General features: G+C 43.4%; 1 protein-coding gene across 9 annotated transcripts in view; it reads right to left on the bottom strand.

The window, feature by feature from the left end:
- Window positions 1-23,730, bottom strand: part of PCBP3 (poly(rC) binding protein 3) — a 217,207-nt gene that overhangs the window by 142,439 nt on the left and 51,038 nt on the right. For 7 of the 9 annotated variants that reach the window (XM_054713624.1, XM_008145647.3, XM_028151752.2 and 4 more), the window contains exon 2: window positions 16,971-17,008. The exons of the other annotated variants lie outside the window; for them this stretch is intronic. The gene's annotated coding sequence lies outside the window, so the exon portion shown is untranslated. The remainder of the gene's footprint in view (window positions 1-16,970; window positions 17,009-23,730) is intronic. 9 annotated transcript variants of the gene reach the window in all.

Below are 23,730 nucleotides of genomic sequence, written 5' to 3'. Positions count from 1 at the left end.
ACCAAACCAGAGGGAGTCGGACCTCCATTACCACCATTTGTCCACCATCCAGAGCTGAGGGGTCAGTGCTGACATGTACACATAAGGAACTACTGGTCATCGAAATTGGGTCTCAAAAGAACTGTTGGTCCAGGGGGAAGCTCGCTACAGATTGATTCATTTGCCTGTCAGCATAAATATTATTGCTCGTCTCACATTCAGTTCTTATTAGTATATATCTAGTGACATTTGATCTTGTTCATCTAGAGGAAATGATGAACAACATAGACTGAGGAACAAGAACAGAACCAGAAGTAAGGAGGCATCAATCGGACTATCGGGCCTCAGAGGGAGGATAGGGGAGGGTAGGGGGAGGGTGGGGGGAGGGGGAGAGTTCAACCAAAGGACCTGCATGCATGCATATAAGCCTATCCAACGGTTAAGTTCAACAGGGGATTGGGGCCTGCGTGGGGAGAGGGGTGGGATGGGAATGGGGGGATGAGGACAAATATGTGACACCTTAATCAATAAAGAAAATTAAAAAAAAAAAAAAAAAAAAAAGAAGGTAGGGTGTTATAGTCTAAATGTGTATGTCCCCAAATTTATATGTTGAATCCTAACCCCCAATGTGATGGTATCAGGATGCAGGGCCTTTGGGAGGTAATTAGGTCGTGAGGGTGGAGCCCCAGGATGGAACTAGTGCCCTTATAAAAGGGACCCCAGAAAGCTCTCTGGCTCTTTCTACCATGTGAGGGCAGTGAGAAAGTGTCTAGTTGCAAGTGAAGATGGCCTCACCAGAACCCAACCATGCTAGCACCCTGATCTTGGACTCAGCCTCCAGAATTGTGAGAAATAAATGTTTGTTGTGGATAAGCCACCCGTTTGTGGTACTATGTCACAGCAGCCTAAACAGACTGACATAGGGCTAATATAAGAAGGGAAGGAGGAGGAATGAAATCACAGGAACATACCCAGGACCAGGAATCAGCCTGGAGGGCTCTTGCTGATCTGGGACAATTTGTGCTCCAAAGTCATCGAGGACAGTGAAGAATTATAAAGTAGAACAGTGATAAATTTAAAAACAGGAAGCTATGAAACTAAAATGATAATACACAGATAAATAAACAGAAAGGGAAGAGGGAAGGGCTCCTACTCACAGCAGATGGTCAAGCACTAACAGGTATACATAGAGAGTGTTCGAGTTACACAAATATCACTTTACAACCATCATAGTAAAGACTTGTCTAACCAAAAACAATCAGTGGATTCTCAGTTTTCCTGAAGATCAGGATATCTGCATGTTCTTAAAATGCCTTCCCACTGATTGCTTATTAGTGCAAGAAGGAAAGTAGTCAGTATCCTGGGGAGAGACTGGGCAAGTCCTTGACCAAGTGAACAGCTTAATGTACCCAAAAGGGCAGCCAGGCATTTTGTGTTCAGACGTGAAGCTCTGAGAAGGCCCATCTCACACATGGAGAGTTGAGCCAATAACACAATTGGAACCTCATCATGAGGAACCAAGAAAAGAGAAGGACCATCTTCTTCACAACTCAATGTCATAAAAGTGATAAAAAGGCTGTGAATATGTTCCAGGTTGAAGGAGACTAAAGGCCCAAGACAGCTACTAATTAAGTGTGACACCTGAGCCTAGACTGGCTTCAGTCCTGGAGAGGAACCAGTGCTGTGGAAGATATGGCTGGGCCCATCAAGAACACTAGAATGCAATGCAGAGAACACTGTCAGCTTGGCAACCACAAACAAGGAGTCCTATTCTTAGCAAACAGCAGCTCTACTAGAAATGCAAATTAAAACCACAATGAAATATCACCTCACACCTGTCAGAATGGTTATCTTCAATAAATCAACAAATAGCAATTGTTGGCAAGGATGTGGAGAAAAGGGAACCTTTGTGCACTATTGGTGGGAAGACAGATTGGTGAAGTCACTATGGAAAGCAGTATGGAGTTACCTCAAAATTTTTAAAATGGAACTGCCTTATGACCCAGAGATTCCAGTTCTGAGAATTTATTTGAAGAAATACAAAACACTAACTCAAAAGAATATATGTTCACTGCAGTGTTATTTATAATAGTCAAGATTTGGAAGCAGCCCAAGTGTCCATCAGTTGATGAGTGGATAAAACAGCTATGGTACGTTTACATAATGGAAAACTACTTGGCTGTAAAAAAAGAAGAACATTTTACCTTTTGCGATAGGACAGCATGGATGGACATGGAAAATACTATGCTAAGTGAAATAAGCCAGTCAGAGAAAGACAATACCATATGATTTCACTCATAAGTGGAATTAATTGAACAAACTGAACTAACAAGCAAAATAGAAATAGGCTCATAAATAGAGAGCAGGTAGACAGCTCTTGGGGAGGGGTTGTTGGAGGGGGTTGAGAGATTGAGCAAAAAAGAAAAAAGAGAGAGAAAACTCATGGACATGGGCAACAGTGTGGTTTCTGTGGTGGTAGAAGAGAGTAGTGGGGGGATAAATGGTGATGGAAAAATAAAATAAAGTAATTGTTGGTGGGGGGGGGGGGAGAAAAAAAACAATAGCTCTGTTGTTTCTGCGTCCAAATCTGTGCTGACTCCTTGGGGACTGACTTCTAAGAAGCTTCCCACACTCTGTCTCTTAATCTTTAACCTTTGTCTCTTTGCTAACTCCTCTTCAGGTTTCAAACTTAATTCAAATAGCTCCTATTAAAAAACAGACAAACAGCTCTCTCCTAAACCTGTATTTTCAGAATCAGACACATGAACAGCACCTCCACCATCAATGCCAGCCTGGTCAGTCCACATCTTCCCATACTACTGAACTGAGCTTCCTTCTCAGTCACACCAAAGCCAATGACACCTTTATTCCTCATCTTATTGTACTTTCCTCCTTCAACCTAGGAAAAAGAAAAAACACTGTGACAATGGATGGTGTTACCCTGGGCACACTCAAACAGGTACTCTCCCAAACTGCTCGTGAAAACGGAAAATGCTCCAATATCCTGGAAGGTAATTTGGCCACAAGAACTTGAAGTCTGAACTTCTTACAATTTAATACTAATGAAATGAAGGAGGTTAAGAAAAGTTCTGGAGAAACCAAGATGGTGGCATAGGTAAACACCTAAACTGCTGCCTCGCACAACAATTTCAAAACTACAACTAAAAGACAAAACGGACACCCTCCAGAACCACAGGAAAACTGGCTGAGTGGAAATTCTACAACTAGAAGGAAAGAGAAAAGCACATTGAGACTCAGAGGAGCTGCAAAAGGCTGAGGTACAGAAACGCGCACGTGGAGAGGACTGGCAGCTGAGCGCATGGCTGGCTTTCTCAAGCGGGAAGGAGACGGAAGCTCCCAACTGCACTGAACTCCAGTTGCAGGCGAGACTCTGGGAACCCAGATTCATTCAGGGGGAATCTGGACTGTCAGGAAAAGAGAAAAGCACACTGAGACTCAGGGGAGCTGCGGAAGGCAGAGGTCCGGAGGCACGTGCGGAGAGGACTGACTGCTGAGTGCACGGCTGGCTCTCTCAAGTGGGAGGGAGATGGAAGCTCCCAACTGCGCTGAACTCCAGTTCCGGGTGAGACTCTGGGAACCCAGACTCATTCGGGAAGAAACTGGACTGTCTGGCAGAGGGCAAAACTTGAGGGCGGCTTTCTCTCAGAGGTGCTTGCAGCGATTACCAAAGGACACTGAGACCTAGGGGCCTCATAGGGCAGGGCTGACGGGAAGCCAAGGCTGTCTGCTACGCCCTGAAACTCCACCCCATCCAAGCTGAGCACAGAGGCTTTTGCAATTTTGCAAGTCTTGTCTCATAAGGGTGTCTCCAGCACAGAAGTTCTCCCAGCATAGACACAGCTGATCCTCACAGGCAATTGGCCTGGAGGTCAATTCCTCCCAGTGATACCAACAACAATCAAGACTTAACTGCAACAAGGCTGTGCACACAGTCCACAAAGGGGTGCACCAAGAGTGTCTACCTCAGGTAACTGGGGAGGCTGAGCCACTGGGCCATATAGGACACCTAGCACACAAAGCTACTCTACCAACTCAGGGAAGCAGTGAAAATGCTGAGACAAAGAAACAGGTCACAAATGAAAGAATTGGAGGAAAGCAAACTACTGGATATAGAGTTCAAAACCATGGTTATAAGGTTTATCAAGAATTTCCTAGAAAAGGCCGATAAATTTAGTGAGACCATTGAGGATATGAAAAAGGACCAACCAGAAATTAAACATTCACTGACTGAAATAAAAAATATTATACAGAGACCTAACAGTAGACTAGAGGAACGCAAGAATCAAATCAAAGATTTGAAATACAAAGAAGCACAAAACACTCAACCAGAAAAGAAAAAAGAAAAAAGAATCCAAAAATTTGAATATAGTGTAAGGAGCCTCTGGGACAACCTCAAGCATAACAACATCTGAATTATGGGGGTGCCAGAAGAAGAGAGAGAGCAAGATACTGAAAACCTATTTGAAGAAATAATGACCGAAAACTTCCCCCACCTGGTGAAAGAAATAGACTTTCAAGTCCAGGAAGCGCACAGAACCCCAAATAAAAGGAATCCAAAGAAGACCACACCAAGACACATCATAATTAAAATGTCAAGAGCAAAAGACAAAGAGAGAATATTAAAAGCAGCAAGAGAAAAACAGTTAATTACCTACAAGGGAGCACCCATACGATTATCAGCTGATTTCTCAACAGAAACTATGTAGGCCAGAAGGGAGAGGCAAGAAATATTCAAAGTGATGAATAGCAAGAACCTACAACCAAGATTACTCTACCCAGCAAAGCTATCATTCAGAATTGAAGGTCAGATAAAGAGCTTCACAGACAAGAAAAAGCTAAAGGAGTTCATCAACACCAAACCAGTATTAAATGAAATGCTGAAAGGTATTCTTTAAGAAGAGGAAGAAGAAGAAAAAGGTAAAGATAAAAATTATGAACAACAAATGGTGTGTGGAGGTGGATCTAAAAATCAAGTGAATAAAAAATCTGATTAACAGAATAAACTGGTGAATATAATAGAATCAGGGGCATAGAAAGGGAGTGGACTTACAATTCTTGGGGGGAAAGGTGTGGGGGGTGCGGGAAGAGACTGGACAAAAATCGTACACCTATGGATGAGGACAGCTGAGGGGAGGTAAGGGCAGAGGGTGGGGTGGGAACCGGTGGAGGGGAGCTATGGGAGGAAAAAAAGAGGAACAATTGTAATAATCTGAACAATAAAGATTTATTAAATTAAAAATAAATAAATAAAAATTAAAAAAAAGAAAAGTTCTAGAATGGGAGCTCTGGGCTTGTCTCTGCTCTGGTGCTAACTTCGGTATCCTTATTGATGAAGCAGGATAATCAAAGACCTTGGAGAATTGTGGGGACTGAGTGAGGAACTGAGGCTTGAAACACACCAATGACTGTGGAAACCATTTTTTCATATGGTCACATACTATTACTGGAAGACACCAACCCTCTCGCCCTCTGGCAAAAGCTTAAATACCTGAAGAACCTGCCATCCTCTTGGCTAGGTCATTGTTCCCCCTCTGGGACTAGGCAAGACAGGTAAGGTGATCCAGTCTCACAGATGGGGAAGCAGTGCAGATGAGAATATCGACCTAGCCAAGGTTACAGGGTGTTCGGGGCCAGAGCTGGAAGCAGAACGCCTTCTTTGGATCTCCGGGCTGGCTCCACCAGCCCAGGTGAGCTCCAACCAAAAAGTTTTTCCCATGATTTCTGCTCATGCTCTGCCAAATTCAATCAAGGGGATAATGAGAACAGCTCACTGTTGTGTTCCCTGTAACAGCTGCACTCCAGCTGCCACCAATCCTGCTAGCTCTGGCCTGAGACCCAGGCCCTGCAAAGACGGTGCCCATGCATTCAGTGGAGCTGAGAGGCAGCCTAATAACCAGCGTGTGAAGCAGGCAGGAGATGGTGGGTAAAATCCAGGACATTTCCTCAATTACATGGGAACAAAACTGTGGGTTAGTCCTGTGCCCTGAAAGAGCAAAGTAGCCAGAGTACTTGGAAAAGGTCAAGGCTCATGCTGAAAGCCTCCTTCTGCCTCAGCATAACTGCAGTGTCATTGCTACCCTTCATAACCAAAGATAAGGTGGCCTCCCTGATAAAAGTAACACAAGATCCATGGTAGCAGGGGAGTGCGCACTAAATCAAATGGTATAATCTGTAAGTGCCACTGGAATTCTGAAGAAAAAAAATGGAAGCCTGAAGTAAGCAGAATGAGTTTGCTTAAACATAAAAATAGAGCATCCTTGGCTCTTTTGACAGGGCATGACATTCCCCAGGTAGAACATGTCAGGCTATTTGTAGCCATCCACACTTGGAAACACCTGACTCACTTGTGCTAAAGAGTATTGGTCAAGAGTCCGTGTGTGAGTTGAACAGGCCGTGCACAGACAGGCTGTCTCCTGCTTGTCTGAATGTCTCCTTAGAGGGGACTCGTCCTCCACCTCCGCACACCATTCATGGCCACCACAGACCTATGACAATAGTTCTTAGATCCATCACTGTCTCTGCATGCGGAGCTGCCAGACAGCCTGGCAGTGCAGCCGCATAGGGAGGATTGAATGAGTCATCTTGTGAAAAGTAACCAGCTCCTTCATGCCAGGATGCAATACGACCTAAACCTCTGGGAGAACAGCATGCTCCCACAACCCTGTGAAAGGAAAAAGACAAAAAAAGACAAGTGCCTCAGATAAATGCCATTCAACCTCAAAAGAAAGGAAAGCTAAGAGGGAGAAGGTAAAGACCCTGATGCCTGAGGTCTCTGTGGCCATGGCTCTCCATTCCCTCTCAGAGCCCCACAAGGAATGCCTATGTCCATTGTAAATAGGAGTATAAAATAAAAGGTGCAACTGTGAAACCTCAGAGGGGTCTGATGTCAGCTAGGATAGAGGCCCTCTGCAGTCATATGCACTTCACCATCACTCCTGGAGAGAATGTAAAAATGTCCCCTCATTCCTGGAACTAGTACCTCCAAGCCTTCACTCGTCGTCCTGATACCAAGCCCCATAATTCGACAATGAGATAGTATCTTGGTGTGGGGGTTAAGCAGGTGGGCAGTGACCATGGATGTTGGAACTCCTGCCAGATGTCCAAGAGGAGGCCAGCAACACTGCCCCCAAGACTATAGACTCCTAGATCAAGCCAACATCTTGGCCTAACAGTATGTGGGCTATACACCTACCCATCAAACAACAACTCCTCCTGCTAGTCTCTTCCTTCACTCTGAAGTACAATGACATGAAGCTACACAGGCTTCATCAGTCCATGTGGCAGACAGCTAGCTATTCTCCCAAATACATTCTCCCACCTCCATGACAACAGAGCCACTCTGCCACATCACTGGTATAGTTGTCCTGTATAACATCGTTGGTATTCAGTGGTCCTGTATCACACCCTTAGTATACAGTGGTCCTATATGATACCATTGGTAAGCAGTGGTACTGTATGATACTCTTGGTGTGCATGGTCCTGTATGATACCTTTGGTGTGCAGTAGTCTCCTGTATGATACCGTTGGTTTGCAGTGGTCCTGTATCACACCGTTGGTATACAGTGGTCCTGTGTAACACTGTTGGTAAGCAATGGTCCTGTATTAAATCATTGGTGTACATCATCCTGTATAACAGCATTGGTATGCAGTGGTCTGATACACCTCCTTCGGCATGCAGTTGTCCTGTATAACTCCACTGGTTTTCAATGATCCTGTATAATATCACTAGTATACAGTTGTCCTGAATAACACCATTGGTATGCAGTTGTCCTATATAACTCCATTGGTGTGCAGTGGTCCTGTATAACAACTTTGGTTTGCAGTGGTCCTAGGTAACACCACTGGTATACAGTTGTCCTGTATAATACTGTTGGTTTGCAGTGATCCCGATGACACCATTTGTTTGTTGTGGTCCTGTATGATACTGTTGGTTTGCAGTGGTCCTGAATTAATTATATCATGGGTGGGCAGTGGTCCTGTATGACACTGTTGTTTTGCATTGTCCAGTGTATACCATGATTCAAGTTGGCATAACTTGCACTTCACATCCTTAAAGTGCTGCTGTTTACCCTCCATGCACCCTTTCTGCTTCTACAGGATGAGAACACAGGAGATGCATGTATATTCAGTTGTACCAGAGGTCATGCCAACTGAGTGTGGTAGAACCACACACAGAAGAGCAGGCTACCCAGAGCCTTAGGTGGTCATGGCCTCTGGGCCGGAGGCCTCATGGAGTCTCCAGGACTGTTACCTATGTCCAAGAGACAAACTTCTCCTTATTAAAGGTGCTGTGTTTGGGAGCTCTGTTTCAGCCAATGATCTCTCCCTATTGCAGCCCCCATGGGTTCGGCTATGATCTCGGCACATGTATCTCTCAGGTTTCTCAGCCCGCACTCTCATCTCAGCTCATAGCGGGGACCCAAAAGACCCTGGAACAAATGTCCCTTGGATCCCACACAGGAGTGAATCAGTTCCCAAACTCCAGACTCTCTTCTCATTGCACGTGCTCTTCCCATCTCCCCAATGACATTCTTTATGTGTCACTCTTGGGTGTACCACACTTTCTGTGTGCTCCCTCCTCACCCCAGTGACTCACTGTGTCCTCCTCTGCAGGACCCCAGCCAACAACCATAAGCCCTGGCCAAGTTTGGGTCACCACGCCTACATGACAACCACATCCCCAAGGGTTCACTGTGCCCATCTTCACTGAGCTAGACAGGCCACATTCTCTGAATGTCAAGCTTTAAAATTGTAAAGAAAACAAAAGTATAGTCTTCCTCAACAGGGGAAAATCACCTAGAACATTTTAGAACAAAGACTGGAAATGACAAACATTTGATGAGAACAGGTCATATAAAAACCAATGGGCCTGGCCAGTGTGGCTCAGTGTTTGAGCGTCGACCTATAAAAGAGGAGGTCACGGTCTGATTCCCTGTCAGGGTATATGCCTGGATTGTGGGCATGATCCCCAACAGGGGGTGCGCAGAAGGCAGCCGATCAATAATTCTCTTTCATCATAGATGTTTCTCTCTCTCTTTCCCCTTCCCTTCCTCTCTGAAATCAATAAAAAAATATATTTAAAAAAACACTCCAATGAGATGGTGTTTAAAGTGTCTTGAAAGAAAATTGAGAGCCTGATACATTGGTTAGAAAACAGGTTAAAGCCCTGGCCAGTTTGCTCAGCCCCCACCAGACCCTCAGCCTAGGGTTCCAGAGTTGGGAAGAGAAATCTCCATAACTTCGAGCTATAAAAACCAGCGGGGATTGTGGCTGAGTTACATGGAGACTGCTGGAGACCCAGATAGCTCCTCTTAAAGAGCCAGCACATGGACTTACACAGTCCTGCTTCTTCTGAGCTTCAGTGCCAGGTGGTGACATTGGGGAACCAAGGAATACAGGGAGGAACTGGACTGTCTGGCATCGGGGCAGGAACTCGGGGGTGGCTTTCTCCCATACAGGGGTGCTTGCAGGGATCATTGTTCCTGTGCTAGGACCTCCCCCTTCTCAGAGCTGACTGGCAGCCATATCTGAGTTTCCATCAGCATGGCCCACACTGTTTGCTCAGCCCTGGTGATTCCCTGAAACCCTGCCCCATCCAATTTGCAGCCCCACCCAAGCTGTTTGCAGTAGCTTTTCATAGGAATGGCCTGTCCTGGCTCACACTTCAGACTTTGCTCGAACAAGCAGCAGCTAGCATCAGAGTGCCCCAAACTTATCAGTAAAAGATCCAAGACCTGGCACTAACACCACCCTGCCTTGCTTCACAGCTGGGCCTTGCTGGGCACTTCCAAACCCAATACAAGTAGCAGCCATCTGCAGATCTCTCTGTAGCTCCTGCCAGGTGGCCTCAGGCAGTGGCTGACTTTGCACCTCCTGAGAGGCCCCAGAGTCAGTGCATGTGGTGGACAGCTTCAGACTATAGCATATTACAACTCTACACATCCACAAACAACACACTCAAAGGGCAGACTCAGTGAGCACCAAAGCCCCACTAAAACAAGTCCTGCTCCATAGGGGTAGCTCCTGCAAAGCAGCTCTTCCACTGTAGTTGCAGCTGGTCCTCATAGCCAATTGGCCCGCAGGTCATTCCTTCCAGTGACACCAGCAGCAACCAAGGCTCAACTATAACAAGACTGTACACACAGCCCACACAGGGGTACACCTAGAGTTCCTAGCTCAGGTGAATGGGGAGGCTAAGCCACTGGGCCCTACAGGACACCTATGACATAAGGCCACTCTACCAATTCCAGGAGACAAAGCAATTCTAACTAATACGTATAAACAAACACAGGTAAGCAACCAAAATGTGGAGACAAAGAAACAGGTCACAAATGAAAGAAATGAAAGCAAGCAAACTACTGGACATAGAGTTCAAAATAATGAATATAAGGTTACTCAAGGATCTTAATGAGAGCTTCAAGGGACTTAGTGAGATTTTCAAAGATCTTGGTAAGAATTTCAAAGATATGAAAAAGGACCAGTCAGAAATTAAGCACACACTAACTGAAATAAAGAATATTTTACAGGGAACAATAGAATAGAGGATTCTGAGAATCAAATCAATGATTTGGAATATGAGGAAGCAAAAAACACCCAATCAGAAAAGCAAAAAGAAAAAAGAATCCAAAAATATGAAGATAGTGTAAGGAACCTCTGGGACAAATTCAAGCATACCAACATTGCATTATGGGGGTGCCAGAAGAAGAGAGAAAGCAAGATATTGAAAACCTATTTGAAAAAATATGACAAAAAATTTATCCTACCTGGTGAAAGAAATAGACTTACAAGTCCAGAAATTGCAGAGTCCCAAACAAGAAGAACTCAAAGAGGCCCAAACCAAGACACATCATAATTAAATGCCAAGGTTTAAAGACAAAGAGAGAATTTTAAAAGCAGCAAGAGAAAAACAGTTAGTTACCTACAAGGGAGCACCCATACGACTATCAGCTGATTTCTCAACAGAAACTTTGCAGGCCAGAAGGGAATGGCAAAGAATATTCAAAGCTATCATTTACAATTGAAGGTCAGATACAGAGCTTCACAGACAAGAAAAAGCTAAAGGAGTTCATCACCACCAAACCAGTATTACATGAAATGTTCAAGGGTATTCTTTAAAAAGAGGAAGAAGAAAAATAAAAATAAAAAATATGAACAATAAAATGGCAATATATACATATCTATCAACAGTTGAATCAAAATAAACAAACAAGAAATCTAATAAACAAAATAAACTGGAAACATGGAACAGCTTAATAAATTTCAGAGGGAAGCGGGGAGGAGGATGGGAAGAGATTAACCAAAAATCTTATATGCATATATACATTACCTATGGACACAGTCCTAAGGCAGGACTGGAACTGGGTAGAGGAGGGCAATGACGGGAAGAATGGGGAACATCTATAATACTTTCAACAATAAAGATTTAAAAAAAAAAAAACAAAGAAAAGACTAAATAACTATAGTGAATAGCTGGATCCGTTGTACACCTGTATTCTTGGGCATACAATAACACTCACTGTGTGTTGCTCTCATTTAGCCACCTTGAGGTCAATTTGGCAGTTACACATTATTCGTCTTAAATTATCTATGTCCTTTAACCCAGGAATTCTATATAGATGAATACTACACACTGCCTCATGAAGAGGGGAAGCCAATTCTCGCCTCTCCACTAACTGTTGTTAGTAACAGAGCTGAGAAAAACCCAAATTTATTAAACAAAAAGGAAATGATTTAATACCTACCATCCATAGAGTGGAAACTATGCAACCTTTAAAAAATGAGATTTTTCAAACTGGGTGACATGGAACATTTTGCAGTATTCCATTTTGGTTAAAAGCAGGGCACAGAAGGACATATGCACCTTAATCCCTGATATGAAGTCTTCGGTGAAACAGACCAAAACATCTGCAGCTGTGCCATGGGCCCAGTAGACCCCCAAGCACCAACCGCCAGCAGGGTCTTCACTGAGCATCAGGAAAGAGCAGATCACACAAGCATGGGGGAGAAGGACACAAACAAACATGGGACCAGGAGAGTGTGGCGTTGTGGGAAGGGGTTGCTCTATGGGTCTAAAGCTGCAGAGCTCAAGCCCCGGAAGAAAGACTTTTTCACCAGATTCAGGAGGCAGAGGCCATGTGAACCAACCCAGTGGTACAGACAAAGCCCTGCTGGCAAGGACCAGATGGCCACACAGTCCAGCTTTGCCCTGGCAGGAACACAGACAGGAGGGTATAGAGAGACCCTGCTTTCATAACTATTATTTGTAAAACAGTTATTTGCTATATAACCTTTCAATTTTATTTTTAACAAAATTATAAATGAACATAATTGAAGTCAAAGAATTCCATAAAGCTTATGATGAAAACAGTTCCTTCCCACAAGCATCTCTCTTGGTTCTTTTCTCTTCTTTTGGTGTTTCTCTTCACATTTCTAATTTCCAGGTTCAGTTCACTCTTCTTGACTTTACAGTCTGTGTCATCCACTAACCTCCTACTATGAACATAAGAATTAACCCTCAGAGCCACCCATGCACCTCTCCACCTGCTCAGGTCTGACCATCAGTCTTTAGTACCCACTCTCAGGACACTGTCAAGACATGCACGTGGGAGCTCTGGAACCTTATTCCTCCTCCTGCTGCATCCCCCTTCTTGTACTATGTAGGGGCGTCCTGGAGGTAATAAGGGCTTGCTGAGTGTCCTGGTACTCATGCCAATTTATCTTCAAACTCTCAGCCAGGGATTACTCAAACACAGCAGGGAACAACCTGTGATCCTCTCCTGGAGGCACCATCTTCCTGCTCCCAGGCCTCATCCTGCCTGCTCCACTCACATCCAATAGTCCATCTCAGATTTCCAATGTTCTTGGCCAACAGAGCAGGGGCTAACTCCACTTTTGTTTAGAACAGTCCCCTCTAATATGCCTAAAGACTTCGGCCCACGCCCCAGGGGAAGAAACTACAGTCTTCAGCCAGGGTGGGGAAGGGATTGTCAGGCTAGATGGGAGAGGGGGCTGAGAGTCTGACTGATTCTTAAACAGGCTTTACACCAATTTCCTATTTCAGCCCTATTTTTATTGCTGCCCCCATCCGACCCCTAGCCCAATTTTCAGAGTTATATGGTAACTAGAGGCCCAGTGCACGAAATTCATGCACTCAGGACAGGGTGGGGGGCGGTTCCTCCGCCTGGCCTGAGCCCTCTCGCAGTCCGGGAGCCCTCGGGGAATGTCCAACTGACGGCTTAGGCCTACTCCTAAGCCATCAGTAGGACATCCTTAGTGATGCCGTGGAGGTGCGAGAGGCTCCCGCCACCACCACTGCACTCACCAGCTGTGAGCCCAGCTCAGGGCTTCTGGCTGAGTGGTGCTCTCCCTGTGGGAGTGCACTGACCACCAAAGGGATGCTCCTGCGTTGAGCATCTGTGCCCTGGTAACCAGTCATTCTGCTGTTTGGTCAATTTGCATCTTAGCCTTTTATTATATAGGATGTCATTCCTGAGACTTGGGGATGGGGGGTCGGGGAGGGGACAACTGTTGCAATTCAGTACATTCAACTCCCAGCCCCCCCCAAAACAACACACACACACACACACACACACACACACACAGACACACACACACACACACACACACACACACACACATGCCTCTTAGCTTTATATTTTTCAGATCTGCTAGGTCCCTCTGCTTTTCCATCTGTCTCCCAAATTCCCAAATTCTGTCACCTTCTCTCTTAATCTCTTGGTAGCTTGAGCCCTTTTAGTGAGTTTTTAAAAGAAACAGAGGTCCCTGCAAAATTAATCTCCTATTTTGGCTGAAAAGGAAGGAAGGAATTTTTTATTTTAAGATGGGGGCTATCAAATCATTTTGGATGCTAACAGAGGTGATTTGTCAGTGAGAAGAACCTGAAGCCCAAGAGAGAGGTGGCACAACTTAGGTAGCAGCAAGTCCCTAAGTAAAGGAGAGGGGGCCTGCCCTAGGACACAGGGAGCACTGGGCAGAGAAGTGTGTTGGCAGCATTCCAGATGGGAAAGAGGCACAGTACCAGTTGAGACTGAAATCTGAGAAAGGAAGATCAGATGTACAATCATGGTCTCAGATTAAAAAAAAGCAAATCCACCGGAGAGGTATGGCCAGGGTCAGGGCAGGGATGGATGCTGTGCCAAGGCCCTTGGCCAGTCTGCAGGGCTGCATGGTCTCCCCAAAATACCACGCAGTTCTTGTGCCCAGCAGACACACTCAAACACAAGAAGGAGCCAGCGGTATGTGAGAAAATGATCGCAGAGCGGCCCTGTGAACTGCTGGCTATGGGCAGCAGGGTCACCAAGGAGGACACAGCAGGAAGGGTCCTTTGAGGGAGGAGTCCCGGTCAGTAAGCTCATCGGCACAGTTCTCCTGTCTGTACTCATTTTGGTGAGTTTTAAAGTTCTTTTTTTCAAATGTTCCAAAATTTCCAATTCTATAGAGAAAGCTGTTATTTTAATACAATGCGGGGGGGGGGGGGCGCGTGGAACTGTGAAAAGCAAATAACCAATTCAATATTACAAAGACTAAAAGATTTCAAAGTAAATAAATTTTTCAACAAATTCTCATTATCATTACCTCTTAATTTCCTGCTCTAAATGTAGTCTAAGGCCCAGCCCTGAGCTGGGCCCAGAAAAGGCTCTGCCCCCAGCCAGCTGAGGAGCCTTGCTTTGTCTAAGCACAGGCCAGAAGTCCATCCGCAGCTTCACTATGTTCAGATGCCCTTCACCTTAAAGAAAGTGTGGCAAGTTCTCAGAGACATGCAAATGGAAACTCAAGTTCTTCCAAAGCCACCAGTTCCCCTGGGCATCACCCACTGCAGATGAGCTCTGTACTGGCTCATCCCACCCCCAGGAATCCCACCGGAAGACACTGCAGGACTCAACCAAGATTGCCAAGGGAAGCAGAGCCATTTCTGTTCCAGCCAGCTAAGTGCTCCTAATAGCCCCCTCCAAACCTGCAGAAAAGGCCACAAGTGTCCTATAAAAAGCTGGCTGCCTTCACTTAACCAAGCCTCAGGGAATTCCCAGAGTCCCCATTGCAACCCTCCGGAACCACAGTCTTGATGGTTCAAACGCATTGTTTGTCTCTGTCTCTCTTCTGATGCGGAACCCACCATGCTGTACACCACAGACAGGGTGGATAACTCAGCCAGCCTAGCCTACCCTGGCATGCTGATTCATCTTCAGAGCTATATCCAGTCCGAACTCAGGTGGAGGAATTTGGACAACACCAAAGTCTAAGGGGAAAGAGGCCCAGCCCATATAGAATGTTGTTTATATGCTTGAGTTCCAGGGGTCTTTCCCTTGGGGTTTCTGTGAAAATTACATTCAGATTTGCACAATTACAACATTGGTCCCAAGCTAGAAGGAATTTGGATGTCCTCTATGAAACAGCTTTAGTCTGAAAAAAGACTCCCTGGCTTCCCACCCCAACACTCAGCCCCCATTCCTCTTGGAGCAAGAGTAGCCTCAGGATGACCCTCTAGGCCCTTGATATGTGTCCCTACTGCCCACTGACCTCATCTCCTGCCTCTGCTCCTCCACTCCATTTGGCTCCAGCCACACTGGCCAGACACACCGCCCAGAGCCTCTGCTCCAGCTCCCCTTGGCCTGGAGCCCTTCACTCTCCAACACCCAAAGGGCTCACTCCTGCACCTCCTTCATGGCTCTGCTCAGATGTCCCCTTCTCAGGGCTCGCACTGACTGCCCACTCAAAACTGCATCCAGCACTCCTAAGTCCCTCCCCCTTCTTCATTTCCTCCACAGCAGCATTACCACCTGATACAGTTATTTATAAGATTTATGTTTCATGACCCCCACAAGGATATAAGCTAAAGGCATTCCAGAAGAGTGCCTGGCACATCACAGGCATTCCATAAATACTTGCTGAATAAAGGAAAGAACAAACAAGGTCTTTGTTCAAATAATTTGTTAATTAAAAACTCTCCTCTTCAAATGTTGGTCTGGATTCAGTTAATCACCAGCCCTAAATACCTATGTGCATGTGCCCCCAACTCCTTCGCCACCATCTCCCAAGGGGCTGCTGATGAAGTCACTGCCCTGCTGCAGGAATCACCCTCCCACCAGAATGGTGGCCACTTGGGGCTGCCATCGAAGCCCACTTCACATCATCAAAGCAGCTTCCACTTATCCTACCCCATGAAGAAGACTCGTGCTTGTGAAGTCTAAAGGCCTCAGCTCAAATCCCAATCTCACCACTGACCACCACAGTGACATCACCTTCCTGAGCCTTGGAATTGGGTGGAACAGTACCTACCTCTATGGGGTCCTTTGGGGACTGAGCAAAGTATTCAGACCAGCATAGCTGACACAAACCAGGCACTTCATAAATATTAGCTGCTCTTATGACTACGTTTGTATCCCATGAAAGACTGCTGATAATTTTTAGAAAATACTATTATAAATTTTAGAAAAACAGACCTCTTAAGGATAAACTGAAAAGGAATAATTTCAAGGTAGTTTTGCAAACTGGAGTCACAGCCACAAAGAGGTATCCACAAGACCTAGACATGCCATCATGGTCATAGCACAAACTCATCACTGCCTGGTTGATGGGCACTGCTGGAGCATGGGGCAAAGGCATGTGTCTGGGCAGGGCACACTAACAACTCACCATGAGGTCCAGTGCTGGACAGTTTGATCAGGTTAACTTTGGAGAAGAAAGGTTAATATAAAAGGAAAAAACTGCTTTTGCATTTTCAACATTGTTTCTGCAAAAGCTAGAAGGGAAATTGTGCATATCACAGGCTCTGTTGTTGCACCCTGACCTATAACAGGTCCCTCATGTGACATAAAACCAGGCCACAATGAAGGGCAGCAAGACATGTGGCTTCATATGCAAGCAAGATTTTAAAAATCAACTGACATAGAAAGAACCACTCAATTTAAAGACATAATCTCTATAAAGGCATTGTAAGAAGCACTACTTACATGGAACCATGTGAAGACCGTCTCTCTTGTAGATAACCCTGTAAACAGGTTAAAAAATATAATAATTGTAAATCACATGTAGAAAATAATACAAAGAATGCTCTGTTACCTTAGACATCAAACTTCATCAAACCAAAGTAATTTATTTTTAAAACATAATCATAAATCAGTTATTTGAAAAGTTAAGGCAGTTTTCCAGAGAAAGAATTCTATAAAAAGTGGTTAGAGTCTAAACTGAGTCTGGAACTTAAAAGATACCGATAAATGAATGCTCAGAGACCCAGATTTCCCTAAACCCTAACCGGACGAAGGAGGCCTACCTGTGCAAACTTCAATGACAGGTAAACAACACCACCAGAGACTCCTTTAGGCAGCCCAAAGACCTCAGTCCAGTGAGGATTGAAGAGGATGGGGGTGTCAGAAACTGTCAAGGGAGGATATCCACTTCTATCCATGACAGAAGAAAAGGAATCGACTATCCCACTTCAAAATTTTAAAAACAAAACAAAAAACAGATAAAAGACCTGAGACAGGGAGTTCAGACATGGGACAACAGGCATCATAGGAAAATGATCCCTGAGGGAAAGAACTAAGTGATGCATCCTGATTGCCCAGTCTGAAGTTTGTTGAGAGTTTCCAGGCCACAATGTGGGAAGTGGGTGGGGTGGGGAGGTAAAGTAAAGGAAGTCCTGAGAGGAAGAAACAAGGTTGTGATTCACGGAGACTAAAATGAGCAGGACCCAGTACCAGAAAGGAGAGGGCCACACAGAGAAGTGTTACAGAGACCTGGGGGGGGGGGGGGGGGGGGGGGGGGCGGGGCAGGAAGGTGATTCACTTCAGTCTTCACCTGGACACCAATCAGCACATGTGAGTGAGTAGCTACCTGCAACCAGAAAGAGCCAACTGAAAAACAAAACAAACAAACAAAAAAAAAACAGGACAACAGGCATTGTAGCTCCCACAGCTCTAGAAATATGTTCACTCTCAACAACCAGACCAGGGAACCTTATGGCACAGGGGCCACAGGGCTGAGCTCTTGGAAGAGTGTCGCCTCAGCAGAAGGGCCATATTAACACCAGACAAAACTGGTGTACTAAACTAGGAACTGCCTAACAATGTCCAGGTATATATCCAAAATAAATGAAGGCGGTGAATCAAACAGATACTTGTTCATAGCAACACTATTCACAATAGCCAAAATGTGGAAACAAACTAAATGTCCATCAACAGATAAATGAATAAATAAATTGTGATGATGGGGAAAATGAGACATTTTTGGGGAGCTAGCATCTGAATCTGTGCCAATAACCTAATGCACATTCTTAGCCTATAGTCTAGTTACTGCCCCTTCTTTAATTATCTGGTCCTGCAAGACCTGTTTACCTAAGTACTACTCCCATTTTAGAGAGGCCATAAACCATAAACAATACACAACCCCCAGACGGAGTTATCAGCACTGGCACCAGGCCAGGCCTTTAGATGTGGTCTCACGGCCCTAACCCCAACAAACGGGGCTTTTTGTAAACCCCGTGAAAAGTCCGGAAGTTCCATCCCATATTTGGGGGACAAAGAAACCAAAGGGTATAAAGGTAAAGCTTCCTCCATATTGGCTTGTTCAGGATTTAGAAAGAAACAGCCTCCCCTGAGTCCTGTACTAGTACAGTGAAACATGTGAAAATAAATGGGTTTTTCCTGTGCCTCCGGTACTCCTGCGTATTTTTCGGTCGCCTGGTAAATTCTGTAACAGTGATATAGCCATAAAATGGAACATTCTGCAGCCATAAAAAGGAATAAAGTACTGATACACACTACAACTCAGATAAACCTTAAAAACGTGATATAAGTGAAAGAAGACAGACACAAAAGGCCACCATATTGTATGATTCCATTTATATGAAATATCCAAAATACATAAATCCCCACAGATAAAAAGCAGATTATTGGTGTTCAGGGGATGGGGAAAGGGAGAAACAGGGAGTGACTACATAATGGACACTCTGGTGTGATGGACAAGTTAAAAAATTCTGAAACTGGTGGTGTTTACACAATATTGAATGCACTGAATGCCACTGAATTGTACATGTTAAAATGATTAATTGCATCTTATGTAAAGTTTACTTCAATAACAAATAAGTATTAAAATATAATATAACAAGGAAATATTAGAAACTATTGCATGCCAATAAATTTAATAACTTAAATGAAAAAATTAAAAGAATCAAGCTATAAAAACTCACTCAAGAAGAATTAGATAAATCTATATGTATTCAAGAAATCGAATTCAAGCTAAAAACCTTCCCACAAAAAAAAAAAAACCTTCCCACAAAAAAAAAAAAAAAGCCAACCACATGGTTCAATAGCGAATTTTATCAAATATTCAAGGAAAAAATAATACCAATTCCTTACTATCTCATTATGAAAACTGAATATAAGAGAATACTTCCCAACTCATTCTATGATGCAGCATTAATCTGATACCAAAACCACAAAAAGACACAAGTTAACACATCAATATTCCGCGTATAGATGTTAAAATTATTAAATCTTAGCATATGAAATCCTAAAACATAAAAATTCATGACAAAGCGGATTTCAACTAGAGATGCAATTGGTTTCATGGTGGGTTTTTTTTAAATCAATGTAATTGACTTTTATGTGGATGGACCATGTAAACTGACTAAAAAAGAAAAACAAAAAAAAAAAGAAAAACTATATGATCATCTCAATAGATGCAGAAAAGGCATTTGACAATATTCAATATCAATCATGAAAAAATTCTCAGCAAACTTGGAATATAAGAGCACTTTCACATAAGGGTGAGAGACTGAGTGCTTACCCCCCAAAATTAGGAACAAAGCCAGGATGTCCCCTCTCAGCACTTCAATTGCACAAGATGCCAACCACACCAAGTTCATCTATCAATTCAATAAAATATCCATCAAAATCAGAGCAGGCTAAGCTGAGTCTAAAATCTACATGGAAATACAAAGAGAATAAAACAGCCAAAACAACTTTCAAATAGAGAACAATGTAAAAGAACTTACACTGTCTTACTTTAAGATAAAGCTTGTCAGAAAAATAAACAAACTGGTCAAAGGAACACAATGGATAGTCCAGAAACAGTCCACACTTCGTTAACCATGTTTTACATTTTCTGTGTTATGGTTATGCTTTGACATCTGGGCCTTGCTGATCCTGGTGTTAGCCTATTCCTAGAGATAGGATAAACAATGCACCAGAGTACCTTTCACATGCAAACCCACCAATCAAAGCCCACACCCCACCCCTGTGCTATGGGTTCTCATACTATGCCAACCCCAACCCCTACTCATCCAGGGCTAGGTACCAAATGATCAGGGACACCCCCTCTGTTCCAAAACCTGCTAGACCAGTGGTTCTCAACCTTTCTAATTCCGCGACCCTTTAATACAGTTCCTCATGTTGTGGTGACCCCCAATCATAAAATTATTTTCGTTGCTACTTCATAACTATAATTTTGCTACTGTTATGAATCATAATGTAAATATCTGTGTTTTCAGATGGTCTTAGGCTGCAGGGTCGCAACATGTTCCACAACATGAGGAACTGTATTAAAGGGTCGCGGCATTAGAAAGGTTGAGAACCACTGTGCTAGACGATCAAATCAGCCCATCCTGAGCCTGCTGACCTTGTCTCACCTGTTCCTCCCCATGGAAACCACAATCAATCTCATACCTAGCCTCCTCTGGCTCCTAACCAACCCTGGTGCTTCGTTGTGCAGTTATGCATGGCATAGCGTGCCTTCGATTTCTAGGGATCCATGAGGCTCAACTTCTTTCTTCATGACAGTCCTTTCCTTATCTGCTGGTCTTACCATTCCTGATTCAAACAAGTCCCATGTACCATTAAAAACATACATATAAATATGGCCCAACTGATTCTTGACAGATCTCAATAAGGGAAGAGCAAATATCACTGTTTTTACCTAAAACTAAACAGGCCATAGCAAAGATCTGATGTCACAAGGAAGACAGCCTTGACTCCAAATTTCTCCAGATTTGGGAGACCAAGTGTCTCATTAACTCACCTCCTGCAGCAGAGTGGATTCAGAGTTCTGCAGCGCCAACTAGAAGTCTGGGGTAATTAGAATTTAAAAGAGCTTCTGCAGGGGGAGGATAGGCAAAGCTGATTCAACTTCATTCCTACCACAGAACCCACCAATGCAATTACTGTTTTGAAGTAATTATACTCTTGGTGATGGTCTTAGCAGAAAAGAAACGAGGTAGCCAGGCAGTTGAACTTCTTTACTCCTCCACCTCAAAAAATACTATCTTGGATAAGGCCAATACCTAGTGGTGATGTGGTCAACAAGGCCAATGAATGCAGACTCTGAGAGCCCCTCACCTGACCTGGGCCTGGCTTTGTCCTACGTGGCATGTCTGTGCTCTCTGCCCTAGGACAGCAGGCTCTTCATCTTCCCACACTCCCTAGTGCAAGTTTCCTCTGCTCAGAAGCTCGGGGTTATGCTTACAGTAGCTGCCACAACCCAGGAGGGGGCATTGTTTGTTTCATTTGCTATTGAAGATTTATCATACTCCACGTGTGTGAATACAGATACGCACATCCATGTTTCAATCCTTTTGAATAATATTGAACTTAATGCACTATCAACTTCCAATAACTTATAAAATAATTTTTATGTCAATCACACACATGGACTTATTAAATTAAAATGTTAAACCTTATTATTTTTACATTCTTAGTTTTCTGAGTGGGTCACTCTCGTTAGCAGAATCAGACAAGGGAAATCTGTTTGGCCTCTCACCAAGGGATTGAAGCTACTTATAATACATCTACTAGACTTTCTAGACAACTCCCTGAAGAAGAGTTTTTTCAATCAGTGATAGAGAATTAGCTCTGCATGCGCCTTCCTGGGACCTCCCCATGAGCAGGTTGTCAACCAGTGCCAGGCCCTGGCAGGGACAGCAGGCCAGGTGCTCAGTCCCTACTCTTTATGATGAGTGTGTATCCTGTTATTGTAAAATACATACCAACTCTTGGTGTATAAAGTTTGAAAAGTGCAGAAAGTGCAAGAAATATATTTAAAAGCACCTCCAATGTCCAGACAGTAGCACTGACAGCAGTATTTTCTTCTAGTAGTTTCTCATTATAAAATTTATATATTTTTAAAACAAAATGAGATAGATCACATGTGCTTTCAAAACAATTTAATATATCCAGATTTGTATATTTGTAGAAAATGTCCATAACAGCTTTTTAGCCTATTACTAATGTTTATTGATATTCAAAGAAATTTTCTCTGAAAATTAAACTTAACCTATTATTTGAAATTGCTTGCATTGTTTTTATGGTTAGAAAAATGCTTCTATATATCAAAGATCAAACTACTTTTCACATAATTATTCTCTAATTAACCCTTTGCACTCGGATGTTGAGTGTGACTCGACACGGTTAGCAGTAGAATAAAGGAATCGAAAAAAGCAAGCGAGTAAAGGGTTAAAAGAAAAATATGTTGTTTCTCCTATGAATATAAAAGTGATGTACATATGTTCATTTAAGAAAATTTAGGAAACTTATCAGTATGTATAAAAAAATACTAGCAGATACCAGCTCGCAGAAGCAGATGCCATAGACCTTTGGTTGTACCTCCTTGAGACCTTTAAAATACACAAAAACATACACTTTGGCCTCATATGCTTGCAGATTTCTTCACCTCATGAATCATTCCTGTAAACACTAATAGCCACCTAATAATTGATTGTGCTGTGAAAGTACAGTAACTAATTTACTGAATCCTTTACTACTGGGCATTTGGGCTGCTTCCAATTGTTAATGATTTGAACTCATGATATAATGAACATTTTCTGTACATAAAATTAGTGGTTATCTAATTATTTCCTGAAGATAAATTCTAAAGAAGAGAATTTTTAACCAAAATGCCTGAATATTTCTAAAGTTTCTGGTACAACAGGACTAAGAGCCCTCCAGAAACTCATCTCTCTCCAGTCACAAAATGATGATGTGAGAGTTAGATCTCTGTGATTCCTTGCCAAACTTCTTATATACCTTCTCAAAATATGCCAACAAGATGGTCCAAGAATGACAAGAATACATTATTCATTAACACTCAGTTTGGCATCTTCTCATATTTGTCTGTACTAATGTTCCTTTTGTAAACTGCCTACTCAACATTCACCAGCCAAGTAACTAGATGACAGTTAATAAAACATATGAGGATTATAAAAAGGGAGGACACAGAATTAATTTCTGGCCAAAGGTTCAATAACTATATTGTAGAAAAGAACAAATTCAGGTGTGTTTTTTTTATATTAGAATAAGAATTTTTAATGGATCTAATAACAATTTAATTGGATTAAAAGGAATTCACTGTGAACTCATGGCCATAAAAGCTGTCTCCAGTTCTCACTAAAAGTGGCCACCACACTCATAAATAGCCTAAAGTCAAGATTTTAGTCTCTAACACTGCTTTTCACAAGAAGAAAAACGTTATTTGCCAAGTAGCTGTTTCGATGACTTGAAGCAGGAGAAAGCAAAGGGCCTGAAATACAGAGTTCTGACCAGAAAGCAAGGTGCCTTTAAATGTCTGGGGCAGCAACTGACTGGGTCCCAAGACAGGCTGTGGAAAGCTCAGCATAAGACAGAATCATTATTATAGTTTAATCTAAAACAGGAGCTCAAGCTGAACTTAAGGTCCAAATCTTCTTAGAACCTTCAACTAAGTCACTCAACCTAACAACTA

This window comes from Eptesicus fuscus, chromosome 3 (assembly GCF_027574615.1).
Source record: "Eptesicus fuscus isolate TK198812 chromosome 3, DD_ASM_mEF_20220401, whole genome shotgun sequence".
Taxonomy (NCBI): Eukaryota; Metazoa; Chordata; class Mammalia; order Chiroptera; family Vespertilionidae; genus Eptesicus; species Eptesicus fuscus.
The sequence above is the reverse complement of the archived record's forward strand: the minus strand, read 5'-3'. Positions and strand labels throughout refer to the sequence as shown.